At 37.7% G+C, this 17,805-nt stretch overlaps 1 non-coding gene across 1 annotated transcript; it reads right to left on the bottom strand.

Annotated features, from left to right (window-relative positions):
- Positions 1-10,239: 10,239 nt before the first annotated feature.
- LOC149298103 (small nucleolar RNA SNORA35) lies at positions 10,240-10,369 on the bottom strand. The gene has a single exon (XR_016272459.1). It is a non-coding gene; the product is annotated as a small nucleolar RNA SNORA35 (small nucleolar RNA).
- Between the last annotated feature and the right edge of the window lie 7,436 nt (positions 10,370-17,805).

The raw sequence follows: 17,805 nt of genomic DNA, 5'->3' as shown, positions 1-17,805 counted from the left end.
GTCAAAACCTCCAATTGGTGCCTAGTCACGTACCATCCCTTCATAAACCTTCAGTGGACATCAAGACCTTGAGCTCTGATGGTCATGCCTATGTCTCATAGTGCTACTCCTCAGTGCGCGTTCTGGTTTTTGTCTTCTGTGTTTGATCTTGGCTTGTTCCTGTTTATTCTAACCTCTGGATTCCTGAGCTCGACTTGTTTATCGTTACTCCTGACTTCTGGCATCCTGACCTCGGCTTGACCTTGTTCCAGTCTGCTCCTTATAGTTCTACCAGCATCAGTGTCTCCAACCTCGCTGTGCGGGACAGAATGAAGAAAAAAAAATTAGCCCCATTATATGTATAGAGGCAGAATTTCAATTGCATGTATAAAATCCTTCCTGCTTTCAGAATCAAATTTCATTTCCACACTGCAGCAAGTTCTTCAAAAGTATCAAAATGTACCGAGGGTAAGACCTAACTCGTTTCGCCTATCAGGCTTCCTCAAGGGTATGACGAATATTCTGAAGTCCTCATTTCAATATCCGTATAATCTAGTCTAAGTAAAGAATTTGATATATAATCAGTAGTATTAAATACGCTTAATTAGTAGTTAAAATAAATAATAAAAAATTCACATTCATCATTGAAAATCCAAAAGTGTAAACAGAATAGGTAGCTCAACAATATAGAGGGTAGGACCAAATGAGAACTGGTATTGAGATAAGGTTGTGTACCCTTTACAACCTAAAACCTAGTATAAAAACTATTACTGTTCTCTAATAAGGTCCCTGAATGGTAAGTTAGAATATAGCTGGTGTTGTGTGTGTGATGATATAGAATGTTTAAAAGTATCCAATCAGTAAAACTGTGTGTAGTGGTTTAGAAACATAGATACATTTATTAAAACAAATACAAAAAATAAATACAAAAAATAGGGTCAGCTGCAGGGCCCTTGCAGCTAGACTCTAAAATAAATTGCATAAAATAACTTTCCTATAAGATCTATAAGGGTATCTCGTTATGATAAAATAGGTATAAAATGGGGAGGGAAAAAAAAACAAAAAAAAACCTGGTTATTAAAATAATACAATATGCTCAAGGCAGTTGATTATAACATCAAGAGATAATGTCTCTCGTGTGAAATATGTACAAATTGTTGGTTTCTATAAATATATCAAAGACCGAGTGGATGACACAATAATATTGCTGTTTGTTATGTAAAGTACTTCAAATATAGTCTTCTATGGAAAAAGAGTATTTCATGTTATTCACAGTTTGTAGGTGATAACACTTATCAGTGTTCGGTGTGTCTTCTGTGAAGACTTCCTTAGCGATCCTTTCTATGAAAATGACTTTAGATATCGTGTGTCTTTATTGTGATTTTTCGGGAGAATTAAATATGGTGCTGTGCACCTCTCACCGATCTTCTTATGCTGTGTCCCGCTGAGCTCTCACACTTACCCTGTAGGCTTCATCGACCATGCCTAGCCGCTGCCGAGTTAACGGATTGCTGGCAGTTGTGGACGCAGGGACGGAGAGGTCTGCTGAGTAGGTTAATGGAGGTCCTTGGTGTCAGCAGTGTTATCCTCGTGCGTGATGGGCACAATAAAGATTAAAAAATAATAATAATAAAAAAAAACCTTTTGATTGAAAGAAATAAATTGCTGATTTAACAAGTCAGTCTTACTCGGCCCAAAGTGCCGTGACCAATGAGCAGTGTTGATATTGATGCAGATTATGCACAGGGGGAATAGCAGGCTAAACGCGTTTCTTTTCCAATAGCTCTGTTGGTAATGAAAAAATGTGGGCCTTATATGTGGATCTGAATGCACATGATTGGATACTTGCTAATGGGTGTTAGAAAATTTGTGGACTGGATTAACAAGGGATTGGGGGGGGAAACCGAACTGGATTAAAGGAATCTTCTTAGATCAGTTGCAGTCCTATGAATTGAATGAATGACATGAGTAGTGGAATAGTGGAAGGACAGTGATGTGGAAAATCTAATAATATGAAAATGGAAGTATATAAATAATTAAAAATAAAAATAAAAAAATATATATAGGATAAATATATAAAAATAAATATCAAAATGGAGATCATGAATATTAATTTAACAATAATAATAATAATAATAATGAAAGGCATAAATGAAAATCCATCCTAATAAAATCAAATAGAAGAGGAAAGATCCAATCAACACTCTATATTGCATAATTATAAAGTATAAGAATACAATTATATAAAGGTAGAAACCAAATTGTATATGGAAATATAAATTGTATACATTTATTTAATTTAATTTAAAAATATATCAATTAATTCATAAATAATTTAATAAATAATCATAGAAAATTTTTATTCCATGGCTGACTTATGGCATATCCCTCAAATAGAATTTTGAAACCATAATGAAAACCACCTTCCAAAATATTTCTTTTGAACAGTTGATGCTATACTAATGCTGAGATTGCTCTTTTTTTACTACAAATATTTTTTGTTATTTCACTCAAATAAAATGAATATTTTTGCTTTAAAAATATAAATTACCTGCAGCCCTGCTTTTTTGAATGTACTAAGAAACACGATTGTGATGTTCAATAGACCGTATGTATGAGCAGGTGTACTTGCACCTAATTGATTTACTTAAACATATTTTGCACAATAAAAATTGAATCTGTTGCTGTAAACACGAAAAAAGAATACATTGGATATCATGTTCTATCTATAACAAGCACATCATCCTCAATCCATTGCATTTTGTCTCTTATGATTTTAAGTACCATATTTGCTCAATTTTAAGATGACCCTGATTATAAGATGACCGTCTAAAATTTGAATATTAATTTAGGAAAAAAAGAAAGTCTGAATATAAGACTACCCTATAGGAAAAAAAGTTTTACTAGTAAATATTAATTCACATGTAAACTATTTTTTCATATTTAATAAAAACTATGATTGAGAATTTTTTTGTTTGTTTTTATTTTCTTTTATTTACCACTCTGCCCCAGTTATGCACAGCTGCCCCCCAGATATGCCTTATATGCCACTCTGCCCCCCCAGAAATGCCGTATTCCCCCTATATGCCACTCTGCCTCCCTGACATGCATTTTAACCCCCTATTTGCCACTCTCCCCCAGGTATGCCTTATACTCCCTATTTGCCACTCTGCCTCCCTGATATGCTTTTTTAACCCCTATATGCCACTCTGTCTCCATAAAACCATTGAAACCCCGCCCCCATGCCACTCAACCCCCACATGCCACTTTTAACCCCCACCCCGGCTTTCCAGTATATCACTTTACTTGCATAAGAAAATCTATGAATGGATTACAGCAAAGTGGGAACTGTAGCAAGACAGGGAAAATCAGAGAAATGCAGCTCCACAGCCTGTGTGTATATATAATATATATATATATATATATATATATATATATATATAGTCTGCAGAGAGGGACCAGAGGAGACCAGAAAATGGTTGCAGAAGGTAAGTGAGCCAGTAGTGGGGCAGATACAAGGCAGAGGTAGAGTGCAGGGCGACACAGACAGGACTGAGTAATGGCTTTGCTAGTCTCCCGCAATGCCTCCATGATGTCTGTGCACCCACGCGGCTTGTCTGTACCGTATTTGCACCCAAATGGCTTGTCTAAGCCATCACTGCCATCAAAAAGATGTGTGAAAGAGGAAATACTGGTGGGGGGTTATATGGGTAAGGGACCCATATTATTTGTTTTTAAAAGGGCACCAAAACTAATGATAGTGGCTCTGGAGAGATGCAACCTGGCAGAATATGCAAATGCTTATTCAGATGGTGAGCTGTGAGCATATGTGACACCAACATCAAAGGCAGGAAGAGCTGCCTCTGCCTCAGTGTCCAGAAGAGTCACAGGCCTGTCAGACAGTGCAACAGTGTTCCTGGTAAACCTTCACTACCACACGCATTGTATAATGGCTCCACCCTACATGGCCTTGCTCTTTTGTTGCTCCACCCTTACGACCCACAACTATGGTCAGTATTTTTTTTTGGAGAAAAGCAGATAGCCCTATTAATAACACAGTGATATCTGGCCATATAAATGTGTAAACTCCCTGTCTAGTGAATAGACTCCATGTGTGCAAATATACCTAATGGTGGAGGCTGCAGGTCTCTCATTTCTCTCTTAACATGAGAAATGTCTAGGATTGTCTAAAGAAGGCTGCCGGAAGCTCCCCTTCTGCTGCTGATTATAGGAGGGAAGTAATAGGGAGTCGACAGGAGTGAGCATGCCCAGATTTAAAACACTAACCAAGAGCCTCAGAAGCAACATTAACCCCAGACATTCCAGGTGAAACCTAGTAAGTTACTAACTATGTTGAGGAGTCTGTGACACAACATTGCACTTGGTATCTATTATGTCATACAGCAGTTGAATCTAACAGAAAGGCCAATTATACTTAAGCAACCAATTTAATACTAGATAAAAGAAGCACATTGTAATTTAAACCTATTTTGTTGTGAGCATTGACACTGTTGTTTCCTACATCTTGACCTTCATTTGTAAATACATAAAAACATTTTATTGTTTGTGCTGTGTTTTAACATCTTAGAGGTGCAGTGTCACTCACACTGAAAGCTGTCAATACAAAAATGAGTATAAAATGTAATGTGTGAAATACACATTAAAACATACAAAAATACATTAGGTGATAATCAGCGTATGGGGCAGTAAGGCGTCCAGGCTTCAGCTACTCAGAGCCTTCCTTTTTCGGGATGTGAATAGGTGGTCCCCCAACATGCAGAAAAACTGGCCGTGGATAAAAGGAAAGTGAGTGGGGAGTACGGCGTGCCACAACACCGCACCTGTGCAGCTTAGAGTTTCTCCAGGGAGACCCAGAGACGCAGCGCTTCACCCAGAGAGTTCCTTAGTATGGCAATAAACCACTTGCCGCCCTTCTCTTCATGTCACACCTTCCTACAACCATACATTCTAGAGAAGGATACTGTGGCTTTAGATGGTTTGGTTAGAGGCATGACAAAGCTAAAGAGAGTCTGAGGGAGGTATGTACAACCTTGGGAGATTGGGAGGCATGTACAACCAAGCCAAGTGTCCAAAATCTAGAAAATGCCTAGAAAATGTTAATAAGAGAAAGCTATAAAAAAGAAAAAAATATGTTTTTTAAAGTAATTTCACCTTTTACCTTACAAAATTGTTAGTACTAATTGAGCCTGTAGAATATAGCTTTAGAAAGTGACTACTGAGTCAGTGAATAGAAGTGAGCAGAGAAAACCATTTCTGGTGATTATTGGCAAAGTAATTTTGCTTTTATTGTTTCCACTATTACTATTCATTGTCAGCACATATTTTGCTTATTTGTTGTCAGATGAATGTGAATAATGATAGCATGCGACAGATGCAGACATTCTAATCTATGAACTGCAGTACGCTTATTATTATTATTCAGTAGCATAACTCAGTTGGAAACAATATTATTTTGGTGCATTTGATTTCAAAGAAAAAAAAATAAACTCAGAAAAGTTCATGAGTTTGTTGCACAATAGTGCAGATATCTGTATATTTATATTAAATTGTTTTTAGTATTTTAATATGTTAAGTTATCCAGTCTATTATATTACATAAGAACACAGCCTATTAGTCAATTGTAAAGGGCCCAAAGGGAATCCTTAACCCTTTTACTGATAAGGACGTAGTGGTTGCGTCCTCACAAGTGGGCTTCAGGTGCTAAGATCTTAGCAATCCCCTTTTAAAACATTTTTTTACAACATTAATTTTATTTTTAACATTTTTTAATTATATTAATTGGAATCTGGTCACTGATCATTGATCAGACTCCCAGATCAGTATCCAGTGACCTAATCTGATCATCATCCCTATTGCTAATACTACAATAACTGTAACCTAACCTAACATCTAACTGTACCAAACACTTTCACATTCCACTAACAGTGCCTCACATGTGAAAAGGTAGAAGACAAAACTTCCTGTTAGATTTGTGGTTGTGGTGACCCACTCACAAAGGTAAGTAGGGTGTATTTGAGGGCCATGTGCATTCAGAGAATTTATCGTTTATTTTGTGTTTAGGGGTACCTTTAAAACCCAAATCACAAAATATGGTCCAACTGTAAAAAAAAAAAAAAAAAAAAAAAAAAATGATTTTGGAGTCAGTTAAGGCTAAAGAAATCCATCCTCTGCAATGCTGCTGTCTTCCCAACTTTAATACTATCGTATTTTTAATCTGAAAGAAATGATTGTGGCATATATATCTAAAGTAAAGCCAACAACCTATCAACAGATCAGCTGATAAGACTGTCTTACAGAACATGAAGCCAGTCTAATCAATATCAAACTGGAAGAACATTTATAGCATACTAACAGACCGCTCAATAGTACAGGTCTCTTTGGCAGCATGTGCTTTGCATTTAATTAGGGAAAATGTCTTATGAATATTGTAAGAACAGGCTACTAAATTAGGTAATACAGTATCTATAATGTTTTGGAACATTTATTAATTCAATATTTATAATTTCTACCATAAGCTATTTACTTAAAAAAAAACCCCAGACACTTGGATATATAATAACAAATAAATGTGATGCGCAAAGTTTTATCCAATACATAGTACAAATATAAATATCAGTATAAAGTGTTGCTGGTTCACCTTAAGAAACAAACTCCACTGTTGTTTCACTAAAACTTCTTAAACATAAACATAAACCTGTGACCGTGCCCAACACACCAATAAATGTGAAACACAAAAAAATATATATATATGATACCCAAAAGAATGTAATACAGATTCTCCAAGGATAGATCAATCAGATGAATAGCCAAACTATATTTTACATATTACTCTATATTCTTTTTGTTTAATTTTATTTTTCATATTTGGATTCATCTTTTCATCGAATCGATCTATTCTTGGAGAATTTGTATTGCATCCTTTTGGGGATCATAGATATTTTATTTGTGTTTCACACTTAATGGTGTGTTGGGCACGGTCACCGGTGTTTTGGTTTAGATATTTAGGTATATATTCTGGCTCCATCAGGCCTGGATGCCACAAGTTTAGAACATGTGATGTAACTGGACTCCGATGAACTGCTACAGAGAAGATTCATTTTAGGATGAAGGAATATCTCTACACTAGAATTCAATGCTTACTAAAAGTGTGGATAAATGAATTCAAGGTTAATTAGAAGAGAAATGCTCTCTGAATTAAACTGTGTTACACCTGGCACTTCTTTCTGATGCGATGTTCAGTGCTTTTATGATGACCCAGTTGTGCCTCAGAGACATGCAGAATAATCACAGACTTGCCATCATTACTTTGAGTCAGCTCAGGCAGCGAAGGATGAAACGGTGTTTGATCAGCTGATCTGTCCAAGGCATTTCTCTGTACTTAAGAATTCAGATTACTGCAGGTGATGATAATTAACAACTGTTCTACCTCAATGCTGATATATTAAAAACATCTTTGTAGAGTGCCTGTGTGTGAATGCTTGCTTGTGTGTAAAGCGTTAGGCTTCCTGGAGAACAAGCATTTGTGAAATGGTGACGGTTTATTTCAGTTTTATTTCCCTTTTGAAGTTGACAAATAAGATTCTCTTTTTGTATATTTTTATATGTTTTGTAAGTTTGGGTAGACAGAAAAATATTTATCAATAAAGGTTAAGTATTATTAGCTAGGATTCTTTAGTTCATTTTTGGCAATTGGCCATATAGCCCTATTTTTAATTTAATATTAGAGTAGCTGCATCATCTCTTCTTAAAATACTAAAGTCCCTGAGATATGTCTTGCTGCTCCTCCTTGTATCCCTGTATGATGTTCATTGAAAAAAGCATCAGTTGCTAAAAGGTAAAACTACATGTCCGTATAATTTTGTGACATTATTTTTACATACTTCAAATACGCCGTATGTCATAATTCTATTATTTTAAGCAATTGTTTCCTGACTTGGGTTCTTCTTGATAGCTTTTCTTCCTAGAAGCACTGGCTGTGATAGAGCACTGATTTATATATTGTTAGGCGCAATCACCTACCCGCCTGCGTATGTAACAAGGATACGTAGGTGGCAAAGCTCACTTCGAAATGTAAAGCTTTTAACACGGTCTGAGAATATAATTTGGACAACGTGTACTGTAAAAGCAGAACTTGTTCCATTCAAAGACTGTTATATTATACACTGAGGGCAGCAAAATTGTGTGATTTGTCTTTCTGTTAATGGCTATAATTTGCAAAGGTTTTTAGTACTTGCCTGCAATTAGAGGGATTATGTGCTTCTGGAACCTAAACAAGTAACTCAGTGCTATAATGAGAAGAATTTTGCCCACCCTGACTCCGACAGGCCTTGATCATTACTTCACTTGTAATATTTTTATGACCTCCTCTTCTTTAAAAGGCTATGCAAGAGGTGAAGATATGACAATAGGCATCAGAGACATTTTTTCCCGGCAGAAAACAGTATATCATCTCTATTGCAACCCTTCACGTACAATACATGGAGGTGTATAGCGACTACCCATACATTCATTCTCACCACAATCCCATAGCCAATGAGATTTTTTGGTTAAATATATGTAAATCCCTGTGGGGAGGCATATAGCTCACCTGTGCCCCCCCCCCCATCAAGCATAATTCTGCTATATTTTCATTGAGATCAATTAAAAAATGAATTGTTAAGCCTAACTATTTTAAGCGACAATGTAACACATGTCCCACTGTTAAACATTAAATGCAGATCTTCTTTGTGTAAAAACTACATACAATTGTTCATTCATCGTACTGTTAGACCAGAAAATTTGGTTCGATTATTTTCTGGAATTGGTGACTATTTCTATACTACTACATGATCATTTTCCAGCTAATGGGTGAATGGGAATTTTCTCTTGCGTACTGTTGTGTAGAAGATGTAATTATATCTGTCTGCTTTGCCTAGTATGACATAAGGGGAGATCACACTATCATCAATGGTCTAACTTTGTACTGTACTGACCCAATGCTGCTTATGATGATCCTTCATTCTTCTCACCAAGGTGTGCTTATGATGTCCTAACCATTGTCTCTCAGTTTTTCCCAAGTGATATTGCTTCACACTCTTTTCTTGATTAATTCTTTATCTTGTCTTGCCAGTCATACTAGAGTGTTACCAAATAAAAGAGGATAGACACTAAAGAACTTTACAAAGAGTTTGACACTGGTGAAATCTGTCTTTGGTTTTTCCTTTTTAGCTGTAAAAATGAAAGCCTTTACTTTTTTGTGTGCATTAGAATGAGATGCATTTGGCAATGAACATGATGAAGGGAATTGTATGTCAGAGCAGCAGGGAAAATTAGTTATGTTCCAATACAAGAAACGGTAACGCCTCTTCAGTCAAATCAATGTCGTGCTGATTATTTTTCTAGGGATTAAACTCTAGGATTATCCTAGGACAGTGATAAAATAAGTAGTGAATTTCCACTGGTGAATAGCAGTGGTGGTTGGTAAAACAATAAAACTGGGAGGCTATGATCAGTATGGTATTCCACTTCCAAACTGTGATACAGCCATCTGCCAGTCGCACCACTTTATTGGGGAGCTACTGGAGGTGAAAAGAGAGAGTGTCTTAATTAACCCCTTCGTGACAAAGGCTGATTCTATTTTTTGTACCCTTCGTGACAATGGCTGTTTTATCGTTTCTGCGGTGTTTCTGTTTAGCTGTAATTTTCTCTTAACCCATTTACTGAACCCACACAAGTTATATATTGTTTTTTTCAGGACAAGAAGGGCTTTCTTCAGACACCATAATTTTTTCCATATGATGTAATTTCCTATTATAAAAATAATAAAATATGACGAAAAATTTAAAAAAAAACACATTTTCTCACTTTTATTTGAAAAATCTTTTATTTATCATAAAATAGATTCTACTATTTGTCCCAAGTTTAAAAATACCCAATGTTTTTATGTTTTTTTGCTTTCTTCTACACGTTATGGGGCAATAAGTACAAGTAGCGTTTTGCTAATTCAAAACCATTTTTCTCTGAATCTGGTAATTTTGTCTCCATGTGGTATTTGGGGCATCTTTGAAGCCAGCAAATTAAATTTACCCCACCAAACCATATATTTTTGAAAACTAGACACCCCAGGGTATTTTAGATGCTGATAGTTTAACCCTTTCCATGCACTAATCCTACCACCAACCCTTGTCAAAGTTTGGGGGCAAAAGGGCCACATTTGGAACATGAGCAATGAGGAAGTTTTACATCTGGGTAAAGAAAAATGCTTGTACCCAACTATCAGTAGGGACAGGTTACAAGAAAGCCTGGCCTATCTCCAAGAAGGGATTTGATCTAGCACCTTAAGCGGTCCCTCATGCCACGGAATGGACACAGGGTTCACTTGACAGTGCAAATAAAAACGCTTAAAAAATGGTGGAGCAAATAAAAGCTAAAAAACAGTAAATGTAACAAAAAATGTAAAAAAAAAAATACAAAAATGGAGCAGGAACAAAAAAAAAAAATTAAAAATGGGAAACTGTGTGATACAACTTGAAGCAGTCACCGACACAGAGTGCAGGTTTTCCAGGGCAATCTGGACAGTAAAATGTGGTGTCCTTTCTTTGCCCCCTGCTGTAGCATACCCTGCATCTCTTTTGGGGATTCTGCTTCTTTGCGGTAGGGGGGATTTTAAAAATAAAATGGGTAGCCCCAATCCTGCTGGTTCCCATCACCACTTGGGGACCAGGTGCATCACGGTACAAGATACTTGAAATTACTTGGAGCTGAAACTGCAAAAAAGACAGTTTCAGCCCAGTGTCTGCTTTTTTGTGCAACAAAAAAGCGTTATAGGTTGCAATTTGCATTAGGTAAATTGCAACCTTCTTGTACCAGGCCTTTGTCTTCCTCATAATGAGGTAGGGCTGTAGGAGTTGATCTGACAGATCAACTCCACCCATGTTCTTATTATAGGCCCTGATGCACACTGGCTTTCTAGTGACCCCAGCTCTGCCACGGACAGAAACCTCCACGGTTCTCTCATCGTGGATGGTGCTCAGCATGCACACCTCTTTTCTGTCCCTGAACTTCAATGCCAAAAGCTCCTCTTGACGTAGAGCTGGGGTCTCCCCCTTTCCTAGCCGGGTTCGTGCCAGGTGTTGTGGGAAACCCAAGCGGTTCTTTTTTATAGTACCGCAAGCTACTGTATCGAAACAATACAGCAGCTTGAACAAAGAGACGCTTGTATAGAAGTTATCTACATACAAGTGGTAGCCTTTGTTCATAAGGGGGAATATTAGGTCCCAAACAATCTTGGCACTGGTGCCCAGATGTTCTGGGCAACCTGGAGGGTCAAGGTAGCTATCCTTACCCTCGTATACCCGGAAGGCATGAGTATACCCTGTCTCGCTCTCGCAGAGCTTATACACCTTCACTCCATACCTAGAGCGCTTGGAAGGAATATACTGCTTGAATCCCAGCCTTCCTTTATATTTCATCAGGGATTCATCCACGCAGATATTCTTTCCAGGTGTATAAACCTCTGGAAACCTGGCAGCGAGATGGCTAATCAGGGGGCGGATTTTGTAGAGCCTATCAAACTGGGGGTGCTTCTTAGGGGGGCACAGGCTGTTGTCATTAAAATGCATGAAATGAAGAATCATTTCATACCTTTGCCTAGTTATAGTCTGGGCATAAATGGGGGTACTAAGGATGGGGCTGGTGCTCCAGTAGGAGCGGATGGAGGGCTTTTTTATAATGCCCATTAACATTGTGAGTGCCCAGAATTTAAGAAATTCTGGCACATCAATGGGAGTCCATGGCTGTTTTGCCCAAAAAGAATTAGGGCTAGCAGCACGGTGCTGCTGGGCATAAAGGTTAGTTTGTGTGACAATGTCTCCCAAGACATCATCTCCCAAAAAAACCTGCACAAATTGCAGTGGAGTGAATCCTGTAACATCAATATTGATGCCAGGAATTCCAGAAAAAGGAGGGATAGCTGGCTTGTACCTATTAGGCGCTACCCATGCCTCTGGTGCACTGCCACGACTATGTGTGGCAGGCCTCCTAACAGCCACAGATACATCACTAGATGTATCTGTGAACTGACCAACGTCAAAATCTGACGCTGTATCAGTGGCCTCAGAATCTGTGGCCAAAACGGCATACACCTCCTCAGCCATATACCTGCGCTGCATGGTTACAATTGCAGCAAAAATAGTGGGGAAGGAAAGGGTTAATGGCTCTAATAAAAATAAAAAAATGTAAAAAAAAACTAAAAAAAAAGCAAAAAAGAAAAAAAAATGTAAAAAAAAAATAAGAACCCCCAAAACAATTGCCACTATGCAAGATCACTGTTTATGCAGTGATCAATGGCAATGAAGGGGTTAATATTGAATGGGTGGCTCTTATAAGAGCCTTTGGATAAATATATATATTTTATTTTATTCAGAATACCTGTCACACACCGATCTGTCTCTCTCCCTCACTAGAAGCAAGTGAAGGAGGGAGGCAGATCCAATACTGGTCAAAGGCAATGTTTAGAAAACATTGCCTTTGATTTATCAAATCATGATCACTCTTCCGAGTGATCTGACCACTAGGGGTGTTATTCACTGGATGTCCATGACATCCAGCAACACCCCCCCCGATGATGACAGCAGGCTCCGCCCCCCGGCTTGATGGGCGCCGCCATCTTGAAACACCGCGTGTGTTTCGAAGACGCCGGTACCGGGAAGGTAAGTAAGCATTTAGGAAGCGATCGCGAGTCGCTTCCTTTGCTAAACAGGTGTTGCAAAGATGCCTCGCTACTGAGGCATCTTAGCAACACTAGCTAAGCAAAGGAAGCGACTCGCGATCGCTTCCTAAACCCGTTTTTCGGCGGCGGGCGCCGCCATGTTTGAAAGACGTACAGTCTTTCAAACATCCTTTTTTTTTCGCCCCTAGGAGCGATCGTGGGGGGGGGCAGAATGTTTTTTTTGGTGTTGCTCAATGCCTCGATGTCGAGGCATTAGAGCAACACCGTTTGAGTGAAAAAATCGATCACGGATCGATTTTTTCACCCGTTTTAACAAATGACGGTCCTGGCACGTCATTTGTCGTTAACGACATGTTTTTCCGTGACGTGCCCGGACCGGCAATTGTCATCAAGGGGTTAAATCAATGACCATATTTGCCTGTGTTGTTTCTACTTTTTCAGCCCTGTCCATTTAAAAAAAAATATTACAAGTTTTGCTCACTATCCCGCCAATTTAACCATTGTATAAAATTTCAAAATGTCACTATTCAGCCAAGGTAATGAATTTTTCAGGTAGTTTAAATTGCTTGAATTACAAAATGCTCAGTTCAATGAAACTTACAAAGGGGTAATTAGTGACACACTCAATAATAGTGTAGTTGTGACTTTGTATGTAATTCTTCCTTCCACTGTGCAATACAATGGACAGACCTCAATACAATAGAAACGTATAGAAATAGTTGTCAGTTTTGTATACATAAAGGTTTTCACAACTAAAGACCACAGAGGGCCAGTGACACATTAAAAACTAGAGAGATTTCCGTATTTCGGGATAACAAATTTGACCTTTTCACCAACCACAGTGATAGAAGGGGTGACTAGGAATGTTTCTAAGATGTAGAGGTTGCTGATTAGTCTAACAGGTCTGTCAGTCTGACTAACAATATTGTGTAAAAATAATTGTCTCCTACTCTCCAGTGTGCTTATTTAACCATTTAGTGCTGCAAGTGTGAGCTAGACACGTGAGCAAGGCGTGTGGCTCCATCTGGTGCAGCTGCAGGAAAACACAAGAGACCAACACCCTTCAGTGATAAAATGATATACTACCATATATTATATGAAAATGTCACCTAATGAGTGTGTGTTATTTTGTGATCTCTCTTTAGAGCAAAGCTTATTTGATCATTTTACACAAAGATTGTATGCTTGCTTGAGCAGGGCCCTCTTTACTTTTTGCTTCAAGTCTAAATTGGTGATGCACTACTGAATTTCTCAGATTTAGTAGTTTTAGGATGGATAATGGGTTAACAGGTTATGAGACATATCAACAATAGAGTCATTAATTATGATATGTAAAAAGATTTCCTTTCACAGTCAGGGGCCTGTCATTCAGTTGATGGTTTTTAAACCCTGTGGTGCAGGAAGAACTGCAATTAATTAATTAGTTACTTACATGTACACACACAATTAAAATTGAAATCTTTGTTATCTTTACTTAGAACGCGGATAGAGAAACAATGGCTGTACATTGGATTGCATGAGATGGGCCCATTAGCTATATTTGTAGGGATTGAAGGTCCAATGGACAAGGCACAATACAAGAAAGCCTCTCTGTTATTTACTTTTCTTTGGTGCCTGTTTCCCATCATTATACTAAGGGAGATCAACCAACAAAATATTGGGCATCATACACACCCATGTACAGTAAGCAATAGATTCAGACCTTAATCTATGGGAAAGTTTTCATAAAGCGCCACATTATTTTGGTCACTTGTATATCATGCACGTGTTATCTAAGTATCCTAAGATAAGGAAACATATTACTGTTCTGTGAGGTTTGGGCCTAATTTGGGCAAATGAGGCAGTGTTCCTGGACCCAATTGGCGATTGCTGTGATTAACCAATCACAGTGATCACTAATGCTCATGTGACAAAGTCTGTCACTGTGTAACATGGCGTTCCAGAAGGTCCTGAGTGTTAAGACATATATTTTTTTAAAATTAACCCATTAAGCAATAAAACAATTATAGCTCTGTGTTCAAAATGCCCTTAACGTGCAGTGCAGAGGAGGCTTACACCAACCTGGCGTCCAGTTCATTCAAGGCAATGGAATTAGATGTTGAGCCAAATATTGATTTCCCTAAGAGACAGTTGGGCTCTGCTGCCAGCCTGCAACCCCTAAGAAGGAGGAGTACAGCGTTTATGCCCATGCCTGCTGAACATCTGTGGTTGCCAACTAATTTTGTGCGACCGTACACACCACCATTCACAGCAACCCATGGCATCACAAGAAATATAACAGATAGCGAGCCTGTTAATTTGTGCAGATGTTTCTCACTTATAAATTATTTGAGCCTATTGGTCCTCAAACAAATCTTTATACCCAATAGCACATGGCAGCTAACCCCACTCCATATTATACAAGGCAGCAGACCTAGCACCCCACTGACTTGCTGGAGATCAAAAGGTTTTATCACTTCTGCTGATGGTGGGTGTTATAAAGAAGCCAAGTATTCACTCCTATTGCAGCAAACCTCCTATATTGGCAACCCTGCTTGTTCTAGTCATAATGACAGACAGAGATGTGAACTGCTCCAATGCTTCTCAGCTTCATTGACAACGCTCAGTATCTGTCAAAAAATGATCCGTCATATGACAGGGTTTATAAGCTAAGGTCCCTTCTAACTAATCTGTCACATTTTTTTAGTTATGTATGTGCCTGTCCAAAAAAAATGTATTGATGAATCACTTATGCAATTTCAAGGCATATTGCTTTTCAAGCAATACCTTATTGGTCCGATTATTGACAGCTCTTTGTGCAAGTACCCGAAGGAGCCTCAATATTGCAGGGAGACTTATAGAGAAAGAGACATATTTCACAACTATAGGGGTGCAGTCTTTAATGGGGTGCAGTTTATATTTAAGACAATACGGTACATACCTTCATCCCCATCTACATCCTCCAGAGTGCCCTGATTCACTTGGAAACCAATGGCAAGATAGTGGGGGATCTCCTCCTCCCATTACCAAATAAGGGTTACCCCCTATACGTTAATTATTATTATTATACCATTGGTTTTTTTTTTAAATCTGCCTGGACACACCTTTCTTTGAGCCTGTCAGAAAAATAAGAAAGGATATCCTAGCAGTTGGTTTACCCAAGGTAAAGGCGTTTGGAAAGATCCCGTTTATGACAGGATGATTTACTGGTCCTTCTGTAAACAGACAAACATTTATCTACCACTGCCCTTTCTAAGGTTTTTTGTTTGTTTTATTAAAATTAAAACATTTTATAGTTTGTTTACATTTAACAAATATATACTAAGCTAAAGCAGCATTCAGTTACCTTAGTCAAGAAGAAAGTGGTAGAAAAGTGGGTAAATGAAATTCCTTGAAATACTCCTTGGTTATCTTTTTTTTTTTAAAAAATGTTTTGGTGAAGAAATGCTGAGAAACTATTTTTGAAAATTCCACGTTTGGAAACTCTAAACGACACATCCTGATTTTTTGCCCTGTAAGGTCTGAAAACCATGAGCCACCTATACATATGAGGTATTTTTGTAATCTGGAGAAATACAAAGTAACATAGCAAAAATAAATTGCTGAAAGAAATGGCTGCATAAAATGCCCGAAAGAACACAAAATAAAATACCATTGGTGTCTACTTCTCAAAAATACATGGTCTGAAATGCACACCTCACAAATGTGGTGTTTCGGCTCCCAAACAATTTGACAACTTCAACACATATGAGATGTGACATATACCATGAGCTATAAATAGCTGTGTGTGAAAAAAACCCACAAAAAAAAGATTAATTCCACAAATTTTGGCAAAGGCTGGTGGTAGAATTAGTGCATGGAAAGTGTTAAAAAGACACTATTTAAAATACCCAGTGGTGTCTAGTTTTCAAAAATGTATGACTAGATGGGGTAAATTGAATTGACCAGCTTCAAAGATTTCTGTAGCAGGATGACCAGATTTCTGAAATGTCCCAAATGTGGCCTTTTACCCAACAAACCTATGCATGGGTGGTAAAAACAACCACATATCAAAAATGGACAAATTATACTGGTCATTGACCCAGGAAAATCTCTGGTCCTTAAGTATAATCACTGTCCCATGCACCCCTCACAGCAGTTGATGTACAGCTGACCTGAAGTATTGGGTCCTACGAGGGCTACAATATACCTATGCATAACCAACAAAATGCTCTAACAATATGTACAACATACACTGATTATTTCCTTCACCAACACAAGGAACCAGATGTATTTTTTAACTCTATAAGCAAAGTTAGCATTATGTTCCTCCTTCAGTTCACCTCTCATCTCTTCTGTGACTCTGCAGGGTTTCATGGATTAAGTAACCTAGATTATTAATAGGTTTAGGAGGGAGGTGTTCAAAGATCACTAAAGCTCATTGTGCTGATCAATATTTATGTGCCGCTGAATACTGAACACAAGCAACATTATTTAATAACAATGTACAGTTACTCTTGAACAGTCATACTGGCTTTAGTAGATTTAATTTTTTCCTTAAATATTCGTTCCAGGACACAGTGTGGTAGTTAAAGAGAGGCTGCCTTTGAGGCCACTACAGTAATTAATAGAACATAAAATGATCGGTAGATGTTAAAATCATCTCAAATGTCGCTATATGTTGAATATACACTTTTATCCATTTCATATCCTTAGAACATATTTACCAGCATGCATATGATCTCCTATCTGTCCTGCTTATTTCTTATTTTTATAGGTTGCATGTTTTGTAAGTGGTGCAGATATCAGAAGAGAAGAAGGGTTAGATGTGTGCCTTTTCTGTTCCATATAACCAAAAAAATCTTTAAATCCATTCAAAAGTAACATAACATAAATTCACTTTTTTGTTTGAATAATTACTGTAACGTTACATAGTTAAGAAAACTCCAAAGAAATGTCCTTAAGGGGTAAACAACATAGATGGAAAAGGCAAATTGTGCCGGCAGGGAATTTGTATTAATTTGGCTGTTATATTTGTCTACAAATATGCTTCCCAAATTTGGAAATGCATTTTCAAGATTTAATAGAAACTTTATTATGGATAAATTCAAGAAAAACAAAGATACAAATATACAAAG

Source organism: Sceloporus occidentalis, unplaced genomic scaffold, assembly GCF_023333645.1.
Source record: "Sceloporus occidentalis isolate IW3139 unplaced genomic scaffold, rSceOcc1.0.p SCAF_34, whole genome shotgun sequence".
NCBI classification, from domain to species: Eukaryota; Metazoa; Chordata; class Lepidosauria; order Squamata; family Phrynosomatidae; genus Sceloporus; species Sceloporus occidentalis.
The sequence above is the reverse complement of the archived record's forward strand: the minus strand, read 5'-3'. Positions and strand labels throughout refer to the sequence as shown.